The 20,711-nt window shown below is 45.5% G+C and overlaps 2 protein-coding genes across 4 annotated transcripts in view; one reads left to right on the top strand and one right to left on the bottom strand.

Annotated features, from left to right (window-relative positions):
- The window catches only part of AP3S1 (adaptor related protein complex 3 subunit sigma 1), a 148,028-nt gene that overhangs the window by 97,159 nt on the left and 30,158 nt on the right, over positions 1-20,711 (bottom strand). The window lies entirely within an intron of this gene.
- LOC140911519 (uncharacterized) overlaps positions 1,459-20,711 on the top strand; it is a 25,116-nt gene continuing 5,863 nt past the window's right edge. The window contains exons 1-2 of one of the 3 annotated variants that reach the window (XM_078852850.1): positions 1,459-2,100; positions 7,527-7,745. The gene's annotated coding sequence lies outside the window, so the exon portion shown is untranslated. Of the gene's footprint in view, positions 2,101-5,673; positions 7,746-14,573; positions 16,405-20,711 lie in introns of those variants that run through there. The other 2 variants (XR_013635796.1, XR_013635795.1) reach the window with 2 other exon arrangements.

Genomic DNA, 20,711 nt, shown 5'->3' with positions numbered 1-20,711 from the left:
TCCTGGGTGTCTGGCTGGTGAGTCTTGCCCACATGCTCAGGGTTTAGCTGATCACCATATTTGGGGTCGGGAAGGAATTTTCCTCCAGGGCAGATTAGCAGAGGCCCTGGGGGTTTTTCACCTTCCTCTGCAGCATGGAGCACGGGTCACTTGCTGGAGGATTCTCTGCACCTTGAAGTCTTTAAACCATGATTTGAGGACTTCAATAGCTCAGACATAGGTGAGAAGTTTATTGCAGGAGTGGGTGGGTGAGATTCTGTGGCCTGCGTTGTGCGGGGAGTCAGATTAGATGATCATAACGGTGCCTTCTGACCTTAAAGTCTATGACTCTATGACTGCAAGATGGCAGGATTAGTTTACCAGTAGAAGTTGTAAATTAAAGTGGAGGTGATCTGCATTAACTTAGACCCACTTGTTAGCTGCTTTTCCTGTTGCAGCTGACTATTCTGGTCTCTTAACATGTACATTACACCAGCTTAAACTCCCTTAGCCTTCGAGTGTTGAGTTCAGAGAGAAAGTGTTAGTTACACTTTGGTAAATGGCAGTGATTCTCAGTTAGCCACTGAAGAGGCTGGAATCAGGTGTAAATTACACCAACTTAAATTTCCTTAGACTCATTTCTGAATTTGGACCCACATCTCTCAATCTAAATATGAAGTCCATGAATCAAAACACTTAAGTCCAAGTTCTGTCTTAACTTATACTCTTGCAACCCCACTGAAATCATTTGGTTATAACTGAGGACAAATTTGGCCATCTGGTTTAAATTCCGTCGTTGAATGTATGAATGTGTGACTCCCACTGATTACAATGGGCACTAAACATATGGAGACAAGGTTCAGAATTTGGTCTGTGGCCAGCATATCTTCAAGTCTTTGCTTTGCCAAGATGACTAGTGCATTTCTAAAACATTTCCCTTTTAAACTTCTAGAGCCAGTTCTTTCAAGAAGAGATTTTGCCCTCTGTGCTGCGGTGCTTTTTCAAACACAATTGAAGAAACTGATGGAAAATGAAGAGAATTAGCAAACTGAGTTGATGCTAGGTTCCTGCTCAGGCCAGGCATCTGACTCTGAACTAAAACAAAGCTAACTTCCGGCTCTGCGATCTGGAGGGCAGTAAACCTACCAGAACTTTTGCATCAAAGGATAAGGACAGCGGCGGAGAACCAGCTGAGCAGCGGGGACAGCAGAGCAGCACACAGCAGGAGTTTGCCTGGGACTGGTAAGTATCCGAGTCTGTGTTTGTTTGCTTGCTGAGGAAGTATCCGAGCGTGTGTTTGCTGGGGGGGCAGTGTGAGAGCCTGAGTGAGTGTCTGATTGGCTGCTAGCCTGCAGGGGGCGGGCAGTAGGGTGTCTGTTTGTTTGCGACAGGGAAGCCTGGCTGTTTAAAAATAGCCAGAGCTTCGCGAACCAGCTGAGCGGCGGAGAACCAGCTGAGCAGCGGGGACAGCAGAGCAGCACACAGCAGGAGTTTGCCTGGGACTGGTAAATATCCGAGTCTGTGTTTGTTTGCTTGCTGAGGAAGTATCCGAGCGTGTGTTTGCTGGGGGGGCAGTGTGAGAGCCTGAGTGAGTGTCTGATTGGCTGCTAGCCTGCAGGGGGCGGGCAGTAGGGTGTCTGTTTGTTTGCGACAGGGAAGCCTGGCTGTTTAAAAATAGCCAGAGCTTCGCGAACCAGCTGAGCGGCGGGGACAGCAGAGCAGCACACAGCAGGAGTTTGCCTGGGAGTTCGCCTGGAGGGAGCCCAGTGAGGCTTACGTCTTGCAAACTGCTCTGAGGAAGCTCATAGTAGGAAGGTGATATGGAAGGGGGGGGTTCAGCTGTTGTGACCTGCACTGGATGTGCCATGTTTGTCTTTCTTCCACAGGACAGAAGCGACTTTGTCTGTACAAAGTGCAAGCTGGTCTCCATATTGGAAGAGAAGATTGAAGGTCTGGAGCAACAGATAACAACCCTGCGTTGCATACGGGAAACTGAGGATTTCCTGGACGAAACTCAGGATAGGCTTCTAGGGGCACAAAGCTCTACAGATATAGAGCAGGTTGCACAGAGGAGCCAAGAGACCAGTGAAGAAGCTTGGCAACATGTGACCTCCAGAAGAGGTAAGCGGAATGTCCGGGTTCCAGTAACACAGACACAGGTAACTAACCGCTTTCATGTTCTCTCCACAGGTATCGTTGCGGAGAGTGGACCAGATGATATGTCTGGGGCGAGAAAGCAGAAGGAGACTCCGCTGGTTGGAAGGCATGAGATGCGCTGTCCTGAGGTTGGGGGTTCCACGACCACCACCCCCAAGAGGAGAAGGCGGGTGGTGGTGGTCGGGGACTCTCTCCTCCGGGGGACTGAGTCATCTATCTGCCGCCCTGACCGGGAAAACCGAGAAGTCTGCTGCTTGCCAGGGGCTAAGATTCGTGATGTGACGGAGAGACTGCCGAGACTCATCAAGCCCTCGGATCGCTACCCCTTCCTGCTTCTCCACGTGGGCACCAATGATACTGCCAAGAATGACCTTGAGCGGATCACTGCGGACTATGTGGCTCTAGGAAGAAGAATAAAGGAGTTGGAGGCGCAAGTGGTGTTCTCGTCCATCCTCCCCGTGGAAGGAAAAGGCCTAGGTAGGGAGCGTCGAATCGTGGAAGTCAACGAATGGCTACGCAGATGGTGTCGGAGAGAAGGCTTTGGTTTCTTTGACCATGGCATGGTGTTCCATGAAGGAGGAGTGCTGGGTAGAGACGGGCTCCATCTTACGAAGAGAGGGAAGAGCATCTTTGCCAGCAGGCTGGCTAACCTAGTGAGGAGGGCTTTAAACTAGGTTCACCGGGGGAAGGAGACCAAAGCCCTGAGGTAAGTGGGAAAGCGGGATACCGGGAGGAAGCACAGGCAGGAATGTCTGTGAGGGGAGGGCTCCTGCCTCATACTGGCAATGAGGGGCGATCAACAGGTTATCTCAAGTGCTTATATACAAATGCACAAAGCCTTGGAAACAAGCAGGGAGAACTGGAGGTCCTGGTGATGTCAAGGAACTATGACGTGATCGGAATAACAGAGACTTGGTGGGATAACTCATATGACTGGAGTACTGTCATGGATGGTTATAAACTGTTCAGGAAGGACAGGCAGGGCAGAAAAGGTGGGGGAGTAGCACTGTATGTAAGGGAGCAGTATGACTGCTCAGAGCTCCGGTACGAAACTGCAGAAAAACCTGAGTGTCTCTGGATTAAGTTTAGAAGTGTGTGCAACAAGAGTGATGTAGTGGTGGGAGTCTGCTATAGACCACCGGACCAGGGGGATGAGGTGGATGAGGCTTTCTTCCGGCAGCTCACGGAAGCTACTAGATCGCATGCCCTGATTCTCATGGGTGACTTTAATTTTCCTGATATCTGCTGGGAGAGCAATACAGCGGTGCATAGACAATCCAGGAAGTTTTTGGAAAGCGTAGGGGACAATTTCCTGGCGCAAGTGCTAGAGGAGCCAACTAGGGGGGGTGCTTTTCTTGACCTGTTGCTCACAAACCGGGTAGAATTAGTGGGGGAAGCAAAAGTGGATGGGAATCTGGGAGGCAGTGACCATGAGTTGGTTGAGTTCAGGATCCTGACGCAGGGAACAAAGGTAAGCAGCAGGATACGGACCCTGGACTTCAGGAAAGCAGACTTCGACTCCCTCAGGGAACGGATGGCCAGGATCCCCTGGGGGACTAACTTGAAGGGGAAAGGAGTCCAGGAGAGCTGGCTGTATTTCAAGGAATCCCTGTTGAGGTTACAGGGACAAACCATCCCGATGAGTCGAAAGAATAGTAAATATGGCAGGCGACCAACTTGGCTTAATGGTGAAATCCTAGCGGATCTTAAACATAAAAAAGAAGCTTACAAGAAGTGGAAGGTTGGACATATGACCAGGGAAGAGTATAAAAATATTGCTCGGTCATGTAGGAATGTTATCAGGAGGGCCAAATCGCACCTGGAGCTGCAGCTAGCCAGAGATGTCAAGAGTAACAAGAAGGGTTTCTTCAGGTATGTTGGCAACAAGAAGAAAGCCAAGGAATGTGTGGGCCCCTTACTGAATGAGGGAGGCAACCTAGTGACAGAGGATGTGGAAAAAGCTAATGTACTCAATGCTTTTTTTGCCTCTGTTTTCACTAACAAGGTCAGCTCCCAGACTGCTGCGCTGGGCATCACAAAATGCGGAAGAGATGGCCAGCCCTCTGTGGAGATAGAGGCGGTTAGGAACTATTTAGAAAAGCTGGACGTGCACAAGTCCATGGGGCCGGACGAGTTGCATCCGAGAGTGCTGAAGGAATTGGCGGCTGTGATTGCAGAGCCACTGGCCATTATCTTTGAAAACTCGTGGCGAACCGGGGAAGTCCCGGATGACTGGAAAAAGGCTAATGTAGTGCCAATCTTTAAAAAAGGGAAGAAGGAAGATCCTGGGAACTACAGGCCAGTCAGCCTCACCTCAGTCCCTGGAAAAATCATGGAGCAGGTCCTCAAAGAATCAATCCTGAAGCACTTGCATGAGAGGAAAGTGATCAGGAACAGCCAGCATGGATTCACCAAGGGAAGGTCATGCCTGACTAATCTAATCGCCTTTTATGATGAGATTACTGGTTCTGTGGATGAAGGGAAAGCAGTGGATGTATTGTTTCTTGACTTTAGCAAAGCTTTTGACACGGTCTCCCATAGTATTCTTGTCAGCAAGTTAAGGAAGTATGGGCTGGATGAATGCACTATAAGGTGGGTAGAAAGCTGGCTAAATTGTCGGGCTCAACGGGTAGTGATCAATGGCTCCATGTCTAGTTGGCAGCCGGTATCAAGTGGAGTGCCCCAAGGGTCGGTCCTGGGGCCGGTTTTATTCAATATCTTCATAAATGATCTGGAGGATGGTGTGGATTGCACTCTCAGCAAATTTGCGGATGATACTAAACTGGGAGGAGTGGTAGATACGCTGGAGGGGAGGGATAGGATACAGAAGGACCTAGACCAATTGGAAGATTGGGCCAAAAGGAATCTGATGAGGTTCAATAAGGATAAGTGCAGGGTCCTGCACTTAGGACGGAAGAACCCAATGCACAGCTACAGACTAGGGACCGAATGGCTAGGCAGCAGTTCTGCAGAAAAGGACCTAGGGGTGACAGTGGACGAGAAGCTGGATATGAGTCAGCAGTGTGCCCTTGTTGCCAAGAAGGCCAATGGCATTTTGGGATGTATAAGTAGGGGCATAGCGAGCAGATCGAGGGACGTGATCGTTCCCCTCTATTCGACATTGGTGAGGCCTCATCTGGAGTACTGTGTCCAGTTTTGGGCCCCACCCTTCAAGAAGGATGTGGATAAATTGGAGAGAGTCCAGCGAAGGGCAACAAAAATGATGAGGGGACTGGAACACATGAGTTATGAGGAGAGGCTGAGGGAGCTGGGATTGTTTAGCCTGCAGAAGAGAAGAATGAGGGGGGATTTGATAGCTGCTTTCAACTACCTGAAAGGGGGTTCCAAAGAGGATGGCTCTAGACTGTTCTCAATGGTAGCAGATGACAGAACGAGGAGTAATGGTCTCAAGTTGCAGTGGGGGAGGTTTAGATTGGATATTAGGAAAAACTTTTTCACTAAGAGGGTGGTGAAACACTGGAATGCGTTACCTAGGGAGGTGGTAGAATCTCCTTCCTTAGAGGTTTTTAAGGTCAGGCTTGACAAAGCCCTGGCTGGGATGATTTAACTGGGAATTGGTCCTGCTTTGAGCAGGGGGTTGGACTAGATGACCTTCTGGGGTCCCTTCCAACCCTGATATTCTATGATTCTATGATTCTATGACAGGTCTCATCCCTCTGTTGACACATGTGAAAGTAGAATGAATTATATTGAAATTATAATCCATTAAGGAAATGCTACTTGAAGGGTTTCTTGAAATATAGTTGTCAAGAAGAGAAACATTAAGGAGTGTGAGACAATGGGTCCTCAAACTAATTAACTTAGAGCTTCTACTGAGCTAGGAGATTGGTAAACGTTAGTATGCAAATAAGATATGTATGTATATTTGTCAGTTTCTGCTTTCTTTTGTCTCTTATGTTAAATTGGCTTTGGCTTAGCTGTATAAATAAGTTATCTTGAGCCTCAGAGAGGGCCTCACATCTGGGTGCATTAGCAAAGCGCTTTGCTAATAAACAGAGTGGTCTGACAAATTATGTGAGTCCTGAATCTGACTTTGACACACAGAAAAATTTGCTTATATACCAAAGATTGAGGAGAGTTGTGACCCCTCTTTTCATTACACAAGCACAGATGGTACATCCAGTCTTGCTGTAAATTCCCTGTAATAAGGCACCTTGTGAAAAAATTGGCTTGTGGTTGTTGGTTTTTGTCTGTTTCTCAACCCCAGAGCTAATCTATTCCTCGTTTTATTCCTTACCGTTTAAACTCACTCAGGTAATGAGAAAAAGTAACAGCCCAAACAAATGCTAATTTGAAAAACAACCAAACTTTTGATTTACTACTATTATTAGCATTACAGTAGTGCTTAGAAGCTCCAGCTGAGAGGAAGTTCCCATTAAGCTAGGCATTGTGCAGACATGTAGTGACAGACCATTCCGGCCCCAAAGAACTTACAACCTACACAGACAAGACAGGCAAAGGGTAGGAGAAAGGATGTATTACCATTCTGTTTTGCAAATGAGGAAGTGAGGCACAGAGAAATTAAGTGACTTGCTTAAAGCTACACAGGGAGACTGAGGCAGATCAAGGAACTGAACACAGATCTGTGTTCCAGTCCAGTGCCACAACTGCAAGACCATCCTGCCTCTCCATTTTGATACGATGGGGCAAAATTTTCATATAAAGCATTGTGAAAAGGTGGTGAGATGTAAATGTGACCGACTGACAATTTCCTGCCATGTGCTGAATGAAATTTACTGAATTAAGTTAAACATTATTGAATTAGGTTTAACATCTTTGGGATTCATTGTATTGAAAATGAAGTGTGTGTGTTACTGTGGAATTGTAAGTATTTCCATGGGAAGGTAAGTAGGAGAACAACAAGGGCTGATAGGGCAAATTCACTCAGATTGTAACACCTCCAGAGAAGCCGCCCCCTGGAGAGGTGTGCAAATACTACTTCAGATTGGATACTCTGGGGACCAACAGACAAAGAAATGTTTTTTTGTTAAGTAGGCTGGTTTTAAACTGGCTCAGGGCCTTCTTCCTGATCCAGTAACAGGATGCCTTGTCCATGGAGGACACCAATCCATACGGTAGGTTTGGAAGGGCTGGGCCTGCTGAGGCCAGGTAGGACTGTGCACTCATTCTGAGCTGAAGCCTTGGTAAACTTGTACCCACAGGGAATCCCCCTGGAATGGGGCCTTGAAGGACTGCTCCTGCCAGTTGGAGTGAACTCTGGCAAGCTTATTAGCATGCATGTGGGTTCTTTTATTGTGTTTAATATGTTTTCTCTGTAATGCTTTGTACCTTAAGAATAAAGTAAGCTTTCTTAGAAGAGCTATGTGGTAACTTATAATTGCAGCAATTACTGTTAACTGTCTTTGCAGAGAAATCAAGCAGGTGTCCCTGGGCAACCCGTCTGTGCTGGGGAATAACACAGTGAAGGCAGGGAACTGTGCAGCCAGGAGATACCCCAATAAGAAGGGAGAGAGACCCATGTCTGCACCCAAGAGAGGTGATGGCCAGGGGAGCTGGAAGCCTGATAGTGAGCATCCTTGGAGGGCCACTGAAAGAAAATACAGGAGCAGTTGCCCGGAACTGTGACAGTAAATACATACAAAAATTAACTGAAATGTTTAAGATCAGCAACTTGGCCATCTATGCTCAAATCCTGACTTGGTCTTTCACGCATGTGGGGGAAAAGTTGGCCAGGAAGGCAAACATGGGATGCAATTTTCCAGCAAGCTCTTCTGGTGATGATGCTAGAATAGAACACAGAATTCTCAGGGGTAGCAGTCGGGAGGAAGGGGAAATTACGTTACCTGGAAACTGAGGCTGTTTGATATGGACAACACAGATAAACACTAAACCAGGAACCCCAACTGCCACTTTCAGAGAAGCAGTTTTTAGAGCAGAACTGCCCTTTGTGGGCTCAGTCCAAAGTCCATTGAAGTCAATGAGAAGCTTTGCATTGGCTTTAGGTCAGATGGTGAAGACTTACTGGCACACTTGCTCACCTGTCTGGAATCCCTGCTTGACTGCAGTCACTGTGGGGATGTGCTAGTGTTTCAAGCACTCTGATTGGTATGACAAAGCCTATACACAGTCCAAACAGAATGTGGATGCATGTCCAGTGCTATTTTGTAACACAAGTTTTTATGAATCTTAAGTGTCTCTGGTTACAGAGCCTTGCAGTGTCCATTTAGTGCAGAATACTTCTCCGCTTTAGGATTCTAGCACAATCATGGGATTAGGAAATGGACAGAAATTCAAAATACTTGAAGGTGTTCTCTGTTAACCCTTCATGTGGTTTCATTGTAATCCTTGGGGGGATCTTATTTGCAGATGCCTCACTAAGGTGATGTGTTGCCTGAGCAGAATTCTTACTCTTGTGGTAGGATCAGTCTCCCAGTTATGATTGAAACATTTGTAATAGTTCTCATTTAGGAGCTTTGTTCTGTGGCTTAGGTTTATGGGAAGCCAAGGGTAGAAGAGGGACTAAGAGATTGGCATATGTACACCTCTGTTCCTTTTATTGGAAACTGTTTTAAGAATGATTTTCTTCTATCATCTCATTCCTAAAACCAACTCCAGAAAATTACTACATTATATTTACTACTAGACTGAAATGCTATGTGGATCAAATATATTGTATATCAATATTACTGTAGTGAGAGTGCTATCTGCTTATTCTGTAATATTGATGCTCTGAGCCCCTGAACCAAAGCACCTCTCTCTGACCTCCACAGTCTTCTGCTGTTTAATAAAGTGCCACAGGGCAAATTAATGCAAAGAGTAAAACACTGCATTAAGTAAGCAATAGGTGAATACTTAGGAACCATAATTCTTGTGACAGTAGGTATACAAATGGTTCTGTACCAGAGCTTATCTACTCAGGAGGTTGAGAAATGGATCCTGTATCCAGGGTGTGAAAGTCTGGCTCCAGTGAAGTCAATGGCAAAACTCCCAGCGAGAACACAACAGTTGATGGTCTGTTGACGTTTAGGACTAGGGATATAGGGGCTAGGGGACTGCACATCTTCCTCTTTCCACTGTCTTGCTATATTGTCTTGGTGCTGCTGCCAACTCTTTCAGGTGTATTTAACATGGATAAGTTGTGCTGAACATTAAATTATTTAAGTCTCATTCTTGGTTGCTTGCCAGAGAGAAAGACAATACATAAGATCCCTACTTCCAGTGTATTTTCCTTCCATGTTGTGGAATAAGTTATGATCAATTCTGCATTATTCTTTGTGTAGCCATTTTTAAAAAAAGTCCATATATGACATTCCCAGCCTCTGAAATATCTTGCCCCACACCAGCAAGTGCCAGCATCTCCATCTATCTGGAGGGCAGGGAACAGCATGAATCTTTTGTGCCACTTAGATCTACAGGACATTTAAAAAGAGAGAGAGAGATGTTGTCAAGGTTCCTCCCCCACTCTGAACTCTAGGGTACAGATGTGGGGACCTGCATGAAAAACCTCCTAAGCTTATCTTTACCAGCTTAGGTCAAAACTTCCCCAAGGTACAAAATATTCCCCCCGTTGTCCTTGGACTGGCCGCTACCACCACCAAACTAATACTGGTTACTGGGGAAGAGCTGTTTGGACGCGTCTTTCCCCCCAAAATACTTCCCAAAACCCTGCACCCCACTTCCTGGACAAGGTTTGGTAAAAAGCCTCACCAATTTGCCTAGGTGACTACAGACCCAGACCCTTGGATCTTAAGAACAATGAACAATCCTCCCAACACTTGCACCCCCCCTTTCCTGGGAAATGTTGGATAAAAAGCCTCACCAATTTGCATAGGTGACCACAGACCCAAACCCTTGGATCTGAGAACAATGGAAAAGCATTCAGTTTTTTACAAGAAGACTTTTAATAAAAAATAGAAGTAAATAGAAATAAAGAAATCCCCCCTGTAAAATCAGGATGGTAGATATCTTACAGGGTAATTAGATTCAAAAACATAGAGAACCCCTCTAGGCAAAACCTTAAGTTACAAAAAAGATACACAGACAGAAATAGTTATTCTATTCAGCACAATTCTTTTCTCAGCCATTTAAAGAAATCATAATCTAACACATACCTAGCTAGATTACTTACTAAAAGTTCTAAGACTCCATTCCTGTTCTGTCCCTGGCCAAGACGACTACAGACAGACACAGACCCTTTGTTTCTCTCCCTCCTCCCAGCTTTTGAAAGTATCTTGTCTCCTCATTGGTCATTTTGGTCAGGTGCCAGCGAGGTTACCTTTAGCTTCTTAACCCTTTACAGGTGAGAGGAGCTTTCCCCTGGCCAGGAGGGATTTCAAAGGGGTTTACCCTTCCCTTTATATTTATGACAGATGTGTGTTCCAAATAAGAGAATGGGGCAAAAATGGATTGTTGTGTTTTATACTAGCCTTACTGGTGGTTGCTTAGTAGAGATGCGTCTTCTATGGTTAAAAATACAGAAACCAAATTATTGTTAAAATATATGAAACCCAAAATGTCAGAGCCTAATCCTGAGTTTTTTAAAATCAATCCTTATGCAAACAAAGCTCCCAGTAACGTAAGTGGGAGATCAGAATTATTATAAATCTCATCACCCAAAAGACTTATTCCTTTACCTTCACTTTCCGACAGTAATATATATTTTAGAACTCCTGAACAGCCAAAACCAAACAATGCTCTTTGCCACTGAGGTGGAGGAGGCAGAGTGAATCGCTCAGGAACTAACTTCCTCTTCTGATGAGTATAGTAAAAATACTTAAAGTACAGACTTTAGGACTGGGTCCTATAATAATACACTTCGGAAGACCAAACAGAAAATGAACCTCACTCCCACCTGGCTCCCTATAACTTAATACCCTTCCAGTGGCCCATCATATTTTCTGGAAGTAATAGACATTCAGGAATTAGGAATGAGAGTTTTGTTTCACTAACAGCTCCTTAAGGGCTAGACTACAACCCTGCAAGCATTCAGAGTGCAGGAGCAGAGGCATTGCTCATAATTACATACTGACATGAATGGTGCTTTTGTGACTATTTCATAGATCCCAGATTCCAAGGCCAGAAGAGATCATTGTGATCATCTAGTCTGACCACCTGTATAACCCAGGCCAGAGAACTTCCCCAAAATAATTTCCAGAGCAGATCTTTCAGAAAAACATCCAATCTTGATTTAAAAATTGTCAGTGATGGAGAATCCACCATGACTCTTGGTAAATTGGTCCAATGGTTAATTACCTTCATTGTCAAAAATGTACACCTTATTTCCAGTCAGGGGTTCCCAAACTCGGTTCACGGCTTGTTCAGGGTAAGCCCCTGGCGGGCCGCAAGATGCTTTGTTTACCTGAGTGTCCACAGGTATGGCTGCTCGCAGCTCCCAGTGGCTGTGGTTTGCCGTTCCCGGCCAATGGGAGCTGCGGGAAGCAGTGGCCCAGCCTGCACCGCTTCCCACAGCTCCCATTGGCCAGGAACTGCGAACTGCGGCCACTGGGAGCTGCGAGCAGCCGTACCTGCGGATGCTCAGGTAAAGAAAGTGTCTCCTGGCCTGCCAGGGGCTTACCCTGAACAAGCCGTGAACCAAGTTTGGGAACCCCTGCTCTAGCTTTAACCTCCAGCCATTGGATCGTATTATACCTTTCTCTACTGCACTGAAGAGCCCATTATTAAATATTTGTTCTCCATGTAGATACTTATGGACTGTGATCAAGTCACCCCTTAACATTCTCTTTGGTAAGATAAATAGATTGAGCTCTTTAAGTCTATCATTATATGAGCTCTTTGAGTCTAGCACTATTTCTGTCATGCCTTGGGCTGGAGTAACTTTCCAGTATAATGTCCCATTTCTGCAAGTCACTTAAGATACAGTATATCTAACTTCAAGTAGCTGAATAATTGGGACTACTTATGCTTAAAGTTAGGTACATGGTTAAGTACCTTGCTGAATTGGGACCTAAAATACTAAATGTTATGGGCCCTAGCATATCAATTTCTAAGAAGGAATTCTATTTGTGTAATCTGTCTGTAAATGGCCTACTGCTAAAACAGACCCTAGTGCTCATTCCCTGCTTTGAACTCTGCTTCTGATTCCTGGATTGACCCCCGACTCTGAGACTTGGCTAGATTCCTGATTCCTGACTGTGGCTCTGACCTTAGGCCTGGTTCCTGGTTTCTAACTGGCTCTGCCTCCTAGCTTGACTCCGGGCTCTGATTTCTGCTGCAGCCACCCGGCCCTATTCCTGCTCCAGGTCCTATCCCCTAGCCTGGCCACCCACATCTCAGCCATGACAATAACCTCCTATGCAATGACAACCTTTATGACCTGGTCCAGCAGCACTCTTTCAACTGCAGTGCACAACTCCAGCAGAACAGGCCCAACAGTTGGTCTACTCACACCACACTAGTTAGTCCAAATAGCAATGGCCATCTATTTCTCCATTCTGAGGGGAACTATCATGCTGGAGTTCTGCCACTGCAGTTCTGGAGGAGCGCTGCACAGATTTCTATGAAAGGAGCATTCATTATCCTCAAGTTCTCATTGCTTGTCATCCCAGGCCTGCATCACTGTCCTGTTTCATGAGTCAGTGCTAGTTGGCCAAACCCAGAAGTGTCGCTCCACCAAGTGAAGCTGTTCCAGGATAATATTCTGCTGAAGTAACTACTTGATTTTATCCACATCCTCCTCTACCTGCATTGCTGCAGAATCACCGTGGCTGTCTCTGAAAATCATCCAAAGCCAAAGACATCCAAAGCTGCATGATCACCACATAGTGAGCAACTTGTTCATATTAATGATGTTCGGGATCATGGTACTCAGCAGTGTTCCCTCCATTCTTACTGACAACAATTTGAAAGTGGCACCTGCTCACAAAAAACAGATTAATTATAGGATGCCAGAAGAGAAATCATGGGAGATGTTGAGTTTGACCCCAAATCCCAGAATTACAATAAGTTCTGGTAGGCACCCCACAATTCACCTGAGAAAAATCTCAGGGTGCACAGAGCCTAGGGGCAGAATATTGCACCAGGGGATATCTCTCCAGAATGCTGTGCGATTATTTGGGGAAAGTGCAGAGCTGTGTGGATGCAATGATTCACAAGGGAAGTAGCTTAAAGTGGCATAAACAAAGCATTTGGATGCACCCTTTCATTAGTTATAATGTAAAAACATATTCTGAAAAAACTTCCCAGGGTAGATAAAGCCCTAGAAGCAAAAGCATTGCCTACTAAGCAATATTGACATAATTGCATGGCTGACTGGGCACAATACAATTTCCATGGTATCTACGTCTCAAAAAAAATTTTTTTTAATGTAATGGCACCCAAGACAATCAGAGAGAGAAAACAGTAATCCATCTACCACAGGACCTTTCATTAAACAACATTCACTTCTTTCACTTTATTTGGTGTGCATAGTGTCTTTGTATTGAATGTTCTCTTTGTGCATAAAGGCATCAACTTACATATGGTAGAAAACTTTGAAATCAGTCCATTATTCAAACAGACATAAAATTGCTAAAAGACTTGGAATACCCAGAGTCAGCATATGCACAGAAATAGGAAATCTAGTATCTGTGGTAGTGAAGCTTCTACCTTTATTATAGGAAGGTAGGTAAATGGGGCTAGCAGTCTGCTATAGTCACATGTGATTGGCATTACTCCACTGAAGTCAATGAAGCAATGGCAATCTACATCAGCTGAGGATCTGTCCCATCTATTTATAGACAGGCTGTGATCCGAGGTTCTTCTCCCCTCCAACATATGCCTTAAGGTAGTAGAGGGAAGGGAATAGGAAGGGAATTTCCCGCCCCCATATTGTTGCTGTTATAGGCTCCCCAGCAATCTGGTAAACTATAACAAAAGAGCTTTAAACCTCCCATACTCTCAGGAGCTGAAAGAGCCCAGTAGCTCAGGATAGCTTTGACACCATAGACAAATCTATCCGGAGTGGCAAGCCCCAGGGACTTCTAAAATGCTTGGGGGTGGGTTTGTTGTTTTTTTTTTTTCATTATAAATTGCTCAAAACTTACAAAACCTGACATTCAAGTTGATAACCTGACAGATGGCCAAGAGTGCAGGCGCACCAATTTATCAGATCAAATAGGCTCAGCCAGTAATTCAGTGATCCTTACTATCCAGGATAGGGCAGATAAGCAGGAGTATATGATACAACATGTGTGCAGCTTTGAAGTGGTCTTGACAATTCTTCCCTGCTTTAGAGCCTTCCCTTATTAAGTGTCATCCTTGCCTTCCAAAGGGATGTTTTTGCTGTAAAATAACAAGCATATTGTATCCTCTACCAGCTACTGCATTTACATGCAGTCCGTGCTTGCCAGTGTATAGTTGTTTCTTTGTATTTTTTAAAGTATAAAAAAAAATAAAGGGCCCAATCCTCCGCTGGAGGAAAAAGGCTCTGTTGACTCAATGGTGTTCCTCTGATTTAGACCAGCTGATGATCTGGCCACTAAAAGCTTATTCGGACAAGACACAGCAGTTTACAAGAGGTAACTCCTACAACTTAGACTGAAAGTCCCTGGGATCACACACAACTCTCTTTTTCTTTCTCTAAATCACCATGGACTGTGGAATAAATTCCACGGATGACAGAAGAGGTAAGAAATGGAATTGCTGGCATTACAACTCACACAATTCATTGATTAAGCTTGTTTGATGATAACACTTTCTGGAGTAACAAGGCTGATCTGAAACTATTTTCCCTTGTGCAGAAGGTGATAGGATTTCTCAGAGAGTGGTCGGAGGTGGCCCTGACAGGATGGAGTAATAGCGTGAATTATATTGCACATTCCATGGTTTAAACAGTAATTTATTTTGCAAGACATGCATCGTAGATTTAGGAGTGTTTGCTTGGAACATTTAATTTGTAAAGAGGTCAATATTTAAAGAGATTTGTGACAGCAAATACATCCTGCAGGATTCCTTGCAAGTTAATATGTCACATTACCCTATAATGATCTACAGCTGGAGTTGTCACTGGGCATACCATCATGTCTGCTAAAACAAGAAGTTATAGTGGGGTTTAGTGCCCTCAGTGAGAAACTACTTAAAAACTTCTCAGGAAACTACCGTGTATCTTATAATCAAATTTCAGCAGAGCTTAAAGAAACATCTCTATTTGTGAAATCCCAAATGATCCCCTCCGAGCCATAACAGAGGAACAAAATGGTGCAACTAGGACAAAATCAGTTGGGCGATGTTCACTACCACCAATGTGTAGTGATCAACGGTGCCTTCTGTTCAGCTCCATCCTAACAGGCAGTATGGGGGAAATAGGTATTCACAGCAGAGGAGGTGAGGCTATGAAATGTGCAACTGTTCTGTGGCTCCTGTAGGACTCAGCATAAAGATCTGCCCGCAGTAGTGCTACTTTGAACAGCTACATCCTTGATGCCATGTTAACACCACTAAAAGGCTCACATGACAACAGGTGTTGGTGGGACAGTCAACTGTCATACAGCAACTGTGCAAAGCGTGCTGCCTGGACTTGGGAACAGAAAGGGAACGGAACCAGAATCTGATCTCATTTGCACTGATATAAATCCATTGAAATCAGTGGAGTTACTCTAAATGTATATCAGTATAGTAGATTAGAAAGGATTTACAGAATCCTTTGAGTGCCAATGGCCCAAGAGTTGCAGGTTTGTCCTCTGCTAATCCTGAAGATTCTAGGCAGCCAGCCCTTCCCCAGACCACACCTCTTTCAGATCCTTATTCCTACAGACTCTGCTGCCTCCTAGAAGGGGTGGTGCTGCAGACCAGAATGTGCCCACAGCAGCACACCTTTTGAGGTGGGTATTTGCCCTCTGTGCACATTTCTGTCTGAAGGGGAAGCTATAACCCTAAATTGTTAGTGGACAGATGAAAGATGTTTGAGGAATTCCCACAATTTTCTGAGTCGTAAAGATACTTTGCTTTTATAATCCCCTTTTCGTAAAGGGGGTTTATTTAATTAGATAGAGGGCTTCTGGTTTTATGTAATATTTGCAGCAGATTTGGGTCACCTCATTTCTGCAAATACAAAGGAGATTAGCCTGGTGAATTAGAAAAGTAATTCTGGAGTCTAAAAAGATTTTAGTTGTGGTCCCCAGCATCCCCACTGCAGTCTCCCCTAAAATGACCTCTCAGCAGATCCCAGCATTTCACAGTAGAAACCTTTAAGCGATTATGACAAATTCTTGAAATGAAAGATGGATCAAATTGGTTTTAAATTTCAAACACCTCTGACTGTGAGGAATGGCTGCAGTAAATCTGAAATGTTCCTTTTCTAAAAAAAAAATACCCAGACAAAATATGAAAATATATCAAAGGTAACAAATTCTCCTTGCACTTTAATGAGGCTTCATGAATTTGCAACCCTTTCAGCCATTTTCAGATGTGGGAGTAGTTACTGCTGTGATTCTTTTGTAAATGTCATGTTTTTGTGGATGATAAATGTGTTGCTAAGAACCTACAGATTCCAATGCACAGAGAGAGAGGGGACTTGCTGTGACTTTCTAGAATATCATGATGATCCTATTGCAAACACTTACTGTGCCACTCAAATCTTCTTCTTAGTGGATCTTGCTACCACGGGGTATTGTGATAGCAATAGGCCGACAAGGATTTGTCACCTAATCAACCTCCTATGAGCCTGCTAATGCCTTATAGTAACAGGATTTGAGAATTTCAACATCTACCAGGTCACCTTCCAGGCAAGGTCAGAGAAGGATAAAAAGGCCAAAGAAAGGATCAGATTGAAGAGGGAGGTCTGGAATAAATCAAAGGTCTGACAGTTTTCAAGGTAATGATTTTTTGAAATTTAAGAAGACTAGTCATTATGTATCAGTATAACTAAACAGCATGAAACATTTCGCTAACTGATGGAATAATGGTGCTTGTATATTGTCAAATGCTGTAGGACGATAAGAGAGAGAAAATGGAGTGTAAGCATTCAGCAGCACTCCATTTTATAAGCTTTTCAATAGTTTAAAGAAAGGGCCAAATCGTATTTTCATGAAACTCCTTAGATTTCAATGAGGTTGGAGGACTGTTATTGAGAACAAAATTTGACCCACTGTATCAAGTCTTATGCCACAAAAACCTACTTATCGTTGAAGCATGTCTTCAAAGTACCTGAAAAAACAATTTCTGTTCTCTTCTTGCAACTCCTTTTGTCCTCGTGTCTAAGGGTTGCCATTCTCCACCTCACTACAGAGTTCTGTGTGCTGCGGTGCTATACAAATACCTGTTGTTTGTATTGGCTTTGTAGATATTTATATTTCAGTGCAGTGGGATAGCTGGGGATCTATAATTATTCTTCTTTATGCTGTTAAGTCTTTATATCTTTTGTCCCTCAGTGGGACTACTAATGTGCTTAAGTACATCGCTGGATCAGTCCCGCAACGCATAGTATAATGGGGCCCCAACCTGGTTGAAGCCTGTAGTCATTATCTCCATATGTATTATACATTTTATACTTGATATAAAGGCAACTGTAGAAAATACGAATCCTGTGGATTTTTTAGGCTGTTTCATGTTTTAAAAAGGCTTCCTGTCCCAACATATTTCATTCCCTTCCTTCCTACACCCTCTTACCTTTTTTGTCACTTCTGCCCCATATCCGCATTTTCTTTCCCCATTTTCTGCTGATGCTCTTCCTAGACTTGACTTCATCCTGCACAGTATTTTGGGCTAACGTTTCTGTTTTATAGTAAAACTGAGAATTCTGGCTGCTGAAAGCTTTGCCTTCCTTCCTTCCTTTTTTTCTGTTGGGATGGCTAATAAACAGTAGTAACTAATGTAAAAGGACAGGATCCTCCCGGGACTGACATAAATTTAACTAATGTATCAAGAAGAAACAGCAGCAGCATTAAGGGGAAGTATTTAATCCCTGTCTTCCTGTGTGAACCTCAAAAACAAAAAAAGGCACACACACTAAAATCAATGATTTGCAAAAGGCAAGTCTACGCTACAAAATTATGTCGACCTAAGTTATATCGACGTACAGCCGCCACAGTAATTACATCACTTTTGCATGTCCGCACTACGCTCCTTGTGTCAGCGGTGCATGTCCTCACTAGCAGCGCATATATCAATGCAGAGAAAGCAGTGCACTGTGGGTAGCTATCCTGCAGTGCAACTTGCCATCATTTAGTGCTGGGTGTTTTGGGAAGGGTTTGCAAGCCTCTTGTGGGCAAACATGGGTGACTGAGAACATGATTTCAGTGTCCCATGATGCAGTTTTCTCCTGCCCATAATTTTATCTACAGCCCATGTTTTGCGCCTCTTTTTAAAAGCCCCTTAAACCTGTGCACCTGCCATCTCCGTGAGAAGCATGTATCCTGCACAGCTCTGCACTATTGTGATGAGCACTGGAAGTGCAATGTGACTGATCCTGCAGTATTTGCGGAGCCGTAGGGAACAAGACAATTCCTTGGAGGCTAGCTTGCTGTGGGATATAGAAAGAAACAATGCAGTTATTGTTGGCATTCATGGAGCAGCTGCAGAGGGTGGAGTGCCGGTTCTAAGCCCGAGAAACAAGCACTGAATGGTGGGATCGCATTGCTATGCAGGTCTGGGATGATGAGCAGTGGCTGCAGAACTTTTGGATGTTCAAGGCCACATTTCCAGAAGTGTGTGCAAAGTTTGCCCCAGCCCTTCGGCGCAGCATCACCAAAATGAGAGCTGCACTGACAGTGGAGAAGCGAGTGGAGATCACTCTATGGAAGCTTGCAACACTGGATTGCTACTGGTCAGTCAGGAATCAATTTGTAATTGGGAAATCCACTGTGGTGGCTGTTGCGATGCAAGTGTGCATTACCATTAATCATGTCCTGATATGAAGGACTGTGACTCTTGACAATATGCAGGACATAGTGGATGGTTTTGCAGCAATGGGGGTCCTGAACTGCAGGGGAGTGATAGATAACATGCATATCTCTCTTTTGGCACCAGACCACCTTGCCACAGAATACATCAACCAAACGGGCTACTGTTCTATGGTTCTACAAGTGCTGGTGGATCACTGGGGATGCTTCATGGACATGAATGTTGGCTAGTCAGGAAAGGTGCGTGACGCTCACATCTTTAAGAATACAAGACAGTTCAGAAAGCTACAAGCAGAGACTTTCTTTCCCAACTGGTGAATTGCCACTGGGAATGTTGAAATGCCAACAGTGATCCAGGGGGACCAAGCCTATCTTGCTCTCCTGGCTCTTGAAGCCGTATGTCAGCCAGCATGGGTGGTGCATAATGGAGGCTGGGGGAGGCTAAGCCTACCCAAACCTCCACTAATGCTCCCCACTCCGGGGCTGGGCCACAGCAGAGCTCAGAGTTCCTTTGGACAGCTGGGACTTGGGGCGGGCTGGGACTCAGGGCGACTCGGGCGGGGTGGAACTCGGGGAGGCTTGGCCAGGGGGGCCAAGGCCAACTCAGGGTGGATCGGGCAGGCCAGGGCTCAGGGCAGCTCTGGTGGGTGGGTTGGTGCACAGGGTGGCTCGGGCGGGCAGGCTGGGGCTAGGGGCTGCTCAACCGGGCTGGCTGGGGATTCTCCGGCCACGGTGTGAGGAGAGGCAGGGAGGATGGGTCCTCAGGCAGAAGGGGCAGGGCGGGGGCTAGCCTCCTTGAATGGGAGTTCACGCCCCGCCCATGCCAGCCACATTGGCAGCATTGAAGAAAGATTCAACTACTGGCTCAGCAGGTGCAGAATGACAGCTGAATGCACTTTTGGTAGATTGAAGGGACGCTGGAATTGTTTACTCATGAGACTGGCTCTCAGTGAAAAAAATCCCAGTGTTTATCCTGCATAATATCTGTGAAGCAAAGGGGGAAAAGTTGCAGCTGGGCTGGAGGTAGAGCGGCTGTTCGCTGAGTTTGAACAGCCAGACGCTAGGGCTATTAGAAGAGCTCAAAGTGGAACTATCTGGCTCAGGCAGGCTTTGAAAGAGCACTTTAACAGTGTGCCACACTAATGCATTGTGGTGTACTGTGCTCTACTTGGCCTTGGTGTTTTGGGGCCTTTAGGAATTGTGTGGTGCTCTGGTGTACATCATTGCATATAACACTGTCAATGCACCCAGACCCACTGACAGCAATTCTGGGCCCCAGGGCAGAACAGTCAATGGGCTCCCGCATGTGCCCAGCGAGCTGCCAGCTGCGCTGCTGGGCGCACTCTTCCGGCATGGCCAGGGCTTCCACATGCCCACCTGGCTGCCTTTGCTGCCACCAGTACCACCCCGCCCACGCTGAGGAGCACAGGCGCTGACTTCCACATTTCCCCCTGCTCAGTCCTTGGCCCCTTCCCCCAATGCCCCACTCCCGCCCAACCTCTTCCTACTCCTGTTCCGCCCCCTCCTCCGAGGGCACCCCATATACAACTGGTGCCTTCCCATAGTGGGGGGCACAATCTAAAGGGCAGGTCACGTGCCTCCTCAATGCTGGCAATGTGGCTGGCATGGGCGGCGCCTGAACCCCCATTCGAGGAGGCTAGCTCTCTGCCCTGCTTCTTCTGCCTGAGGCCCCACCCGCCCTGCCCCTCCTCCCTTGCCAGGGCCAGAGGAGGCCCAAGCCCCAGACCGCAGCCAGAG

The sequence above is a fragment of the Lepidochelys kempii genome, chromosome 5 (genome assembly GCF_965140285.1).
Source record: "Lepidochelys kempii isolate rLepKem1 chromosome 5, rLepKem1.hap1, whole genome shotgun sequence".
NCBI lineage: Eukaryota > Metazoa > Chordata > Testudines > Cheloniidae > Lepidochelys > Lepidochelys kempii.
Note: the sequence above shows the minus strand (reverse complement) of the source record. Positions and strands in the feature narration are given on the sequence as shown.